This window comes from Topomyia yanbarensis, chromosome 3, assembly GCF_030247195.1.
Source record: "Topomyia yanbarensis strain Yona2022 chromosome 3, ASM3024719v1, whole genome shotgun sequence".
Classification (NCBI taxonomy): domain Eukaryota; kingdom Metazoa; phylum Arthropoda; class Insecta; order Diptera; family Culicidae; genus Topomyia; species Topomyia yanbarensis.
The window spans coordinates 172958305-172968263 of NC_080672.1; the positions used below are offsets into that span (position 1 = coordinate 172958305).

The 9959-nt window shown below is 40.4% G+C and overlaps 1 pseudogene; it reads right to left on the reverse strand.

Moving 5' to 3' along the window:
- Positions 1 to 2804: 2804 nt before the first annotated feature.
- Positions 2805 to 9743, reverse strand: LOC131687388 (thioredoxin-like protein 1; annotated as a pseudogene).
- Positions 9744 to 9959: the final 216 nt, after the last annotated feature.

Here is a 9959-nt window from a genome sequence, read left to right on the forward strand (position 1 = left end):
TGAGACTTTATTGAAGTCATGAATATTAACCTGAGAAAATTCACCATAAATACTTCTTGGACGATATACCGTCAAAATTATTTTATCAAATGATGCGCTGTTTAACGTTTGTAAAACTCATCGAAGATACTAAACCTCCGAGATTGGCGGTTTCAAAATGATGCTATCTTGACCTTAAATTACTGTTTTTAAACATTTGACCTATACATATAATTAGTCATACAACAAAAATCAAATGCTCATCAAAATCGATCAGAACCTGCTAGAATCGAATGGAAATCGTCATTTTTCATAAATTTCTCTCTACATTCGGAAAATGTTATCCTCGTTATTAATCATACTACGTTTTCGTCTCAACTCGACGCATTCCCAAAATAAAAACCTGTTTTAATCCACCTAGTGGTGCAATTGTGCTTTTCTCAGTTGTCCAGACTACGATTCCATGGCTGGTTATGTTCAATACAATGGTGGAAATGAATATTACATGTTCAGTACGATTTGCACATACGTACAACGGATCAACAGCCACGATCTTGAGATACCATGTGATACTGAAACATCGCTTGAAACCAGCGGCGGATCAAGGAGAAAGATCCGGGAGATCCGGGTCCTGCCGAAAATTTTCAACTTGATAAGAAATTTTAAACTAGTTTTAATTTTAAAGTAGCAACTCCTCACTGCATACTCCCTCCGGGCCGGTATGATTGACGATTTTTAGAGTGATTGCATAACCTTTCTATATGAGAAAGGCAAAAATGTACCAAAGTCCAAAAAAGTCAATTTTTGTCAAACATCTCAATGTTTCATGCATTTTAAAGTCATTTGGCATCAAAAATACAAATTTGATTTTGAAAATTTTTCATTTCAGTTTATATGGGAATTTGCTGTGTGATTGCACTCTTCAACTCGTAACTCCGGAACCGGAAGTCCAATCAATAAAAAAATTCAATGGCAGCCGATGGGAAGGTTGTACCTTTCATTTGAGGCTAACTTTGTGCAAATCGGTCCAGCCATCTCTGAGAAACAGAGGTCACATTTTTTCCACATACACATATACACACACGTGCATACACACACAGACATTTTCTGATCTCGATGAACTCAGTCGATTGGCATATGACACTCGGCCCTCCAGGTCGGGATTAGATTGACGAATTTTAAAGTGAATGAGAAAGGCAAAAACATTTTTAGCAAATATTGAAAGTTATGCATTTTTTTGGTGAGCAGTTCTATGTTTCATAGAAATTAAATCAATTTTAACTTCGCTTCCTATTAAATAAAGACCCTTATTACAGTACATCTCTACAAAAACGAGCTCAATTTGAAAATAAATCTGAGGATTATGATTGATTACAGAACTCTGGAATTTTCTATTGGGATGTTTTCAGGCAGGAATTTGATATTGATGCTATTAGACAACTGTGAAATCAAGACCAATAGATCAGTTACAGATCAGGACCCCATTCCGACAATTTATCAAAAGTCCTCATGATGTTTACAACAACAGGTTATCAATCTACGGATCAGATAATTGTTATTGTAATATTGAATTAAATCAGTCTGCATCAATAAATTTTCAACTTCAATCCAATATTTTTTTTTTGGGTGGGGGGGAGGTGTGGGGTTGTATGGTGTAAAACCCCAAAACCTTCTCTTGGCTACGCCGTTGCTTGGAGTTATTTATTTCGTTTTTCATTTTCCGATATGTTTCAGATCGATCCGATGGTTATAAGTTAGAAAAATTGCAGTCAGAAGGTTCGCACAAATGAACATTTTTGCACTGATAAGTTATAAAGTTCCTTCCAGACAACTTGGAAGTGTTCGGTGATTATTTCTAGCGGTTGTAGATAGAAAAATTAAATACAAAATTCGTGTTTCGAAATAATGTTTGGCTTATTTCAATGGATTATTACTATATTGAAAAATAAATAGGCGACAAAGAGTAATCCACAAACAACAAGCCATAACTTTTAAAGTATTCAAAATAAATATTTGAAGTCTTCAGTAAAGTTACTCGCAAAAGTAAGAGCTACAAATTTGCTGAAGACATCATTTCGATATAATCACTTCCACGAAAAAGTGTGAAAATATCTCACTTATAGGGGGATTAATCAGCAAAAGCACAATACCAAAAGAAAGAGCATATTGCCTCCATTAAATTCTCCGAAGATACTATTGACCTAAAATAAGCCGTTTTGGCGTTAATAATAGATTACATGTTTTGGTCATATTTCTGGAAATGGGAAATGATAAAAAATCTTTGGTCCGCGTTTAATGTTTAATATCTCTTTTGATAATAGTCCGATTTCAACAATCTATAGCTTGATCGAAAGGTATTCGTTAAAGCTGTCTAAAAACATATAAACTGTTAATCTATATTGTCAATTTCGGCAGATAATTCAAAAAAACTGCAAAAAACGCCATTTTTACGCATTCAAACATTCATATCTCGGAAACTAAACATCAGAATCAAAAACAAATTAATAGCGTTCATACTGTTTTTTAGTTCTTTAATTTAAAATTGGTTTGGATAAGATCGGTTCAGCCATTGCTGAGAAACACGAATGAGAATTTGTCCGTTACATACACACACACACAGACACACACACACACAGACATTGTCCCAAATCGTCGAGCTGAGTCGATTGGTATATAAGACTCGGCCCTCCGGGCCTCGGAAAAAATCTTGAAAGTTTGAGCGAATTCTATACATTTCTTTTATAAGAAATGTAAAACATATTCAAACATATTCGTCACCGCGCCTATCCTCCGCCTTCTAACCATTCTTCTCCCGGCGGCTCAAACAATCTAGTGCCTTTCACCCTTCTTCCCAGCCACCCGCTGGAAGTCATCCATCTTAGTCGTTGCAATCGGTGACCCGATGAAGGCCAAATGATCGATAATGGTCGTCTCGTCACCAGAATGGTTATCCTTCACGAACAGCTGCATATTCTGCACGTTCTGAAATTTAACGATGTGCAACGGAATCGGCGATCCCGACACAAGATCCTTCTGCCCCAGTACCAGATCCTGCACCGAAACTTGCGATTCGGCCATATCGAAGTCGATGGTGCTTGGTTGATTGATAAAGATTCTCACCTTTTTCGGTCCGTGAGAGGGTGGTGCTTTGAACTTGATGGCACCGATTTTGACCAGCTGATTGAAGGTAATCGAAATGATCAACTGTTCGTCACAATCGGACACCAGATGATCACCGCTGGAACTGAGCGCATTCACCATCGGGTGGTCGTTCGATTCGTTCATACATTCGCACTGGTTCTTCTGGATGAAGGTGTTCAAGTCCAACATTCCATGACCGTAATCTTCTCCAGATTCATACAAGCTGGCGACGTAATGTTTCTGTATTTTGGCTTCAAGTCCATTAATGTCTGCACCCTGCATCCTGTCAATCTTTGTTCTGGCATGGTCGACATGCCCTGGGACGGCGCTGTTTCGGTACATCCGTCGACGTCCACCTTGAGAAACACAGCCTTTGGATATTTCGCCGGAAGCCGGTCGAACAAATGCGATATGTTTCGGCACGGTCCACACCAAGCTGCGGTAAAATCCACAACAACCAATTTTCCTCCTGCTGCGGCTAGTTCGGTTTGGAAGTGAGCTTCATCGGTGATTGCTTTAACAGCTATGCTGTATGGTTTCTTGCGCTACTATCGGTTAGATGAAGATTCTAGTTACAGGGCCACTATTTTACCCGGAGAAATTAACTACTTATTTAACTTTTAACGTTATGCCCTTTACCTTTCACAAAATTTAACTAATCGAGAATGACAAAAGATGAACGATGAAAGATGATTATGAACACTTCTCTTAGATGAACTAAATGAATTCGTGCGACCAACGAGATTGTTCGTAATATACACAAATGTTTATTACAATAAGCAAAACATTTCGTTTCATTCACGAAAAATAATGTCGTTTTCAACGACAACATTCGTGCAATGTACACTAAATAAGTAAAATTTACGAAAATTTTCGTTCATCAAGCGGCCATTTCTTCACACCACAGTAAAATCGATTTGGCCACATAGATTTTTTTAAATTAAAAAAAAATCGAAGTTGTCAAACATCGATCCCAAAAGATCGACTGAAAACAATAAGAGGCTAACAAATACGAAAACTTTTCTAAAATAAACGAAATGAATTCGTGCGACCAACGAAGTCGTTCGTAATATACGCAAACATTTATTGAAACAAACGAATCATTTCGTTTCATTCGTGCCATGTACACTAGATAAGTAAAATTTACTAAAACTTGTGTTCATCAAGCGTCCATTTCATCACACCACAATCTTTCTAGTCCTCAATACAGGTGAGCAGGTTGAAATAAAATCGATTTTGCCAGATCGATTCTTTTAGTTAGTTAAAAAAATCGTTGTCGTCAAACATCGATCCTAAAATATCGATTGCAAAAATAATGAATACGAAAACTTTCCTAAGATGGACGAAATAAATTCGTGTGAGTAATGAAATCGTTCGTATAATACACAAACGTTTATTTATTTATAATTTATAATTAATTAATATCAACAGACACAGTGTGGTCCTAATGATAATTTCTTAATCTATTTAAAAAGTCAAATTGTAATCTGCTACGTGGAATGTGAAGATCGAACTCGGATGAAACTCTGTTGAAGGTCCGCTGCAAACCAATGATGGCACCGTTTACTCCATAGTTAATCCGGCGAAGAGGTAATCGGAGGAATAAATTATTGCGAAGGGCGCGAGGGCGAACGTTCATGTTTATCGCACTGAGAAGCTCGGGGCAGTCAATTCGATCTTGCAAAATATCCGAAATCGTCATAGCACGGAATAGATCCCGTCGCACTTGCAATGTATCGAGTCCAATAAGCAAACCCCGGCTTTCATAACTTGGCAGCTGGTGAGGGTTGCTCCAAGGCAATCGACGAAGGGCAAACCGAACAAATCTGCGCTGTACTGTCTCAATTCGATGGACACCGTTGAGATAATGAGGGTTCCACACAACTGAACAATATTCCAGAGTTGATCGAACGAGTGAGCAGTAGAGAGATTTCAAGCAGTAAATATCTGAAAAGTGCTTAGATATTCTCATTATGAACCCCAAACAGCCTTTGCGACAATATAGCTGATATGCTGTTTAAACGTCAGTTGCTCATCGAGAAAAACTCCGACATCTTTGACGCAATTCGCTCTGTCAATTGTGGATTCAGCTAGACAGTAATCGAATCGAATTGGCGTTTTTTCTTCGAGAACGTAATGACCGTACATTTCTTGGGGTTTAGGGTCATTCGGTTGATCTCGCACCATTCCGCAAAGGTTTCCAGTTGGCGTTGAAGGAAAGCTGCATCATCAGTATTCCGGATTCTATGGTATAACTTGAGGTCGTCGGCGAAAGACAACCGTGGTCCTTCTAAACAAAAGTTAACGTCGTTGAAATACAGAAGAAAAATCAATGGACCGAGATGGCTGCCTTGCGGAATACCAGATGAAGCAAAGAACTCTTCGGATACACAATCACCTATCTTGACTGCTTGACGACGATCACTGAGATACGATTGCATCCAACGGAGAATATTAGTACCAAAGCCAAGTCTATCTAATTTTGCCACTGCAATAGCTTGATTTATCTTGTCAAAAGCAGCTGAAAGGTCCGTGTAGATAACGTCAGTTTGAAGGCCGTCCGACATAGCATCTGTAACATATGTTGTGAACGACAGAAGATTCGTAGATGTTGAACGTTTCGGCATAAATCCATGCTGAGTCTCGGAGAAATACTGTTTGCAGTGGCTGGAGATGGGTTCCAACACAGCCATTTCAAACAGCTTAGGAACTGCGCTTAGCGTTGTTATACCACGGTAGTTGTCAACTACCTTTTTATCACCTTTTTTGTGAACTGGAAACATGAAGGAGGATTTCCAGAGTTCGGGAAATACTCCGGTTGTTAGCGACAATTGAAACAGATTACAAAAAGGTTCAATTAGACCGGCAGAGCATTTTTTTAGAATAATAGTTGGTATACCATCTGGGCCTGCCGAGGTTGAAGCCTTCATTTTGCTAATCGCCAGTTGTACCATATTATTGTCGATATTGATAGAGTTCAAAGACTGGTATGATTGAGGTACATTGAGAGCCGCGCGTGAAGCCTGGGTCGGTGTCAGTTTCTCGTTGGAGAAAACACTCGCGAACTTTTCAGAGAATAGTTGGCAGATCTCCTGTAAACTAGAGCTCATACGTCCTCCATAGCTCATCGTTGAAGGCAACCCGGATTCCTTTCTTTGCTCGTTTACATGCTTCCAGAATGTTTTAGGTTCGGACTTCAACTTACGTTGCACGTTTCGCAAGTAATCGGCATGGCAACGCTTCGATGTCTTTTTATAGACTTGGTTAACATGAACGTAGTGTTGTCGCAGCACGTAGCCCCCAAACTTGGAGTACTTCTTCAGAGCGGCTCTTTTAGTCGCTTTTAACCGTCTCAGCTCGGCAGTGTGCCACGCTTGGTGCTTAGATTGAAGGCCACTTCTTTTGGGTACATAGCGATCGATAGCATAGCTCATAACATTGGAGAAGGTCTGCACTGCAACGTTGACATCATCATTGTCGAGAATTTCAGTCCAGTGGATATTCGACAGGAAGTCAATAATGCTATTATAGTTGGCTTTTCTAAAATTATAGCTGACGGTGTCAGAAGCATTGCAGTAATGCTTCACTCGAATCGCTTCAAGCAATATATGCAGGGGAGGGTGGTGTCTAACAGACTTTAGGGGAAACGGTGCTGCGGTAACTTTTGGCGCGTAGTCAGATTTGCTCGAAAAACAGATCAAGGATTCTGTTCTTCTCGTTCACCACATTATTCGTTTGGCGCAGCAGATTTAGACTGCAGTCAAGCAAACTGGTGATACCAGCATGAAAAGATGACAGTTCGGGATCAGCGAACATAAATCCGTCAGAAGCAACCAACAATCAGGATCTCATCAACCGGGCTTGCTTGAGCGTTCGTTCACCAAGCGGCCATTCTTTTTCATGAAATGAACGAAACCTACTAGTCACAATGCACGAAAGTACTTCGTTGCAGAAAACAACGAATGAATTCGTGCATTGCATGATCGATTTTATTATATTTACGAAGTTATATTATCAGTGTAGTTAATTTTTTCGCCACAACTTTGTATATAACCTCTTAAGTTAAATAACAAAGCTTGATTATTTATATTATTATCGTATTGGTTTAAATAATTTGTATAGGCAATAAGTAATTTGAAAATTTTCGACTTCGCGTCTCTGCGAACTCCGTTCAGTGTTGGTGCGCTTAAGTCCTTGAAAGAAAGTCTCTAGCCCTGGAAGAGAAACGAGATTTCTTGTTGCAAGATGGTCCATGCTGCAGCTACTCGAGGACACACACTGAACTTGTGCTCCACTGTCTCAACTGATGCATTGCAGTATAGGCAATTCTCTCCGTCTACGCGTCGTATGATGAACAGCAGCCGTCGATGAGGGATTTTTTTGTTGACGAACAGAAATAAATCGCTCCGTTGTTGGGATGTAAGTTCTCGTATTCGATGGATATTGTTCCAGACCCGTCGTCATTCAATTTCGGGAGTCTCTCTTTCCACCTTCGGTTCTTCGGTGCTGTCCACGTATACTCTGTTGATGAGATCGGTGGCAGGATTTGGATGGGTAAGTGTGGTAATTGTTGGCGGATTATTTTCAAACAGGGACAGTCGGCGGGAGAAATTGCTCCTTGATTTGTACCTTGGGGGAAAGCTCTGTAGAAGGGGATATAATCGATCTCTTTAAGGTGGCGGTTGATCAGCAAGGATTTGTATTTGTAAAAAATTTATTCATCTAACATTTAATGTCTTAATGAAATTTCCTAAAACTACTGTGATTCAATTCGTCTTCTGAATCCAGATGCGGTGAGGTTAAAATCAAATAATTCGGAGAACTCGTTGAACCTCCGAACTATTGCGATGACAGGACTGTTGGCAGCATAGTCAGTTGGTCTCATTTCAGGAACAAGCATCACTCTTTGACGAAGAGTACGAGATGGCGCGTAGGAATGCATTTGTGCGAGTAGGTCAGGTACGTCGTATTCATCCAGCAGTATTTTGGCCACAAAGACTGCATGCGATGTCATTCTCCTTTCAGCAAGGGTGTGCAACCCTAACAAACGACAGCGGTCTTCATACGGCGGCAAGTTTTGCGGATCACTCCATGGCAAGAAACGCAGAGCATATCTGACAAACCGTCTCTGAACGCCTTCGATCCTATTGATCCAAACAGCATGGTAAGGATTCCAAACGACATTTCCAAATTCTAGCATCGAACGCACTAATGAACAGTAAAAAGCTTTAAAACACAAAGGATCACGAAATTAGTTGGATATCTTAAACATGAATCCTAGTTCTCGATTGGCCTTGTCGATTGTAGCAGAGAAGTGACGATGGTAAGTTAGCTTATAATCCAGCATTACTCCAAGGTCTTTGATGTAGTCAACACGTTGTAGCTGATTTCCAGAAATATTATAATCAAAAGGGATGGTGTTCCTAGTGCGATAAAAGCTGATGACACTACATTTGGGAATGCACAAAACCATCATATTCCGCACACACCAGTCGTTAAGAGTATCCAGAACGGTTTGCAGTACCAGGCAGTCGGACTGATCACGATTTACGTAATATAGTTTAACATCGTCAGCGAAAAATAGTTTGCCACCAGGATTTAAAATACTAGCCACGTCATTAATAAACAGCAAAAATAGCAGCGGTCCGAGTGTACTACCTTGAGGAACTCCAGAGCTGTTTGAAAAGCAATCAGTCTGAGCAGTGCCAATACTAACAGCAACTTGACGATGAACGAGATACGATCGAAGCCACTCACAAAACCTAGTCGTGCAGCCAAGTTTTTTTCAGTTTGGCAATCAGGATATCGTGATTCACTTTGTCTAAGGGGGAATTCAAATCAGTATATATCGCATCCACTTGAAGTTTTTTGCACATATTATCCATACAAATTGGCGTAAAGCTCACTAGATTGGTTTCCACCGAACGGCCATTTAATTTGCATTCAAACGCCGGGAGCTGTAATTTGAGTCCGCCCTGCTTTTGATCTCGCACTAGCTGCTGCATTGGTATTCGAGTTGGCAGTCCGTGCCACAAAAATGTTCCCATCGATGCAGTCAATTTTGCTGTATGGGCACACGTAGGATGAAGGGTTGAGGCAAGGTACCATATTCGTGATGTGGCGAATGTATTTAATATTGTCACTTTTTGTAGCAACATTAGTGAGCGCAATGAGTGCATACATAGCAGGTGCGTGAATTTTCTTACCATTTCATCCCAATTAAGTTTGACCATCAGACGAATAGAATTGGCGAAAATTACGCCAAGAACCTTCACGTTATTCGTCGTTTGTAGCCATGGTACATTCATTTGAAGCCCATCACTGAGGCCCACATCAATGGATGTTGTTTTGGCTAAATTAAGTTTGGCACCCGAAAATCGAGAGAAACGTTTAAACAGAGCGTGCATCCTCTCAATTTTCTCAACGCTCGAAACGATGACGGTTATATCATCGGCATAGGCCCCGACCAGATCACTTCCGCATAAACGTTCTAGTTGCGTCACTAGCGGAGCGAGGTAGAACGAAAAACAAAGCGACGATAATGGGTTACCTTGAGCGACTGATCGTTGTATCGGGAAGGGTGCCGATGGATGGCCGTTGACGAGTAAGCGATACGTTGTCATTTCAGCAAGTTGAGATAGGAGATCCACTAACCAACGATTGAACCCGAGTGAGCACATGTTGCTGAACATAAATCATCGGTTGACACGATCGAACGCGTGGTCTAGGTCGAATGAGATCAGTTTCGCTCTATGTTTACGTGCAATCATCTGGGCGATCCTGTCCCTTAGCGAGAGTGTGGCTTGGAATATGTTTCTCTCGGAAATGGAGCATTTTTG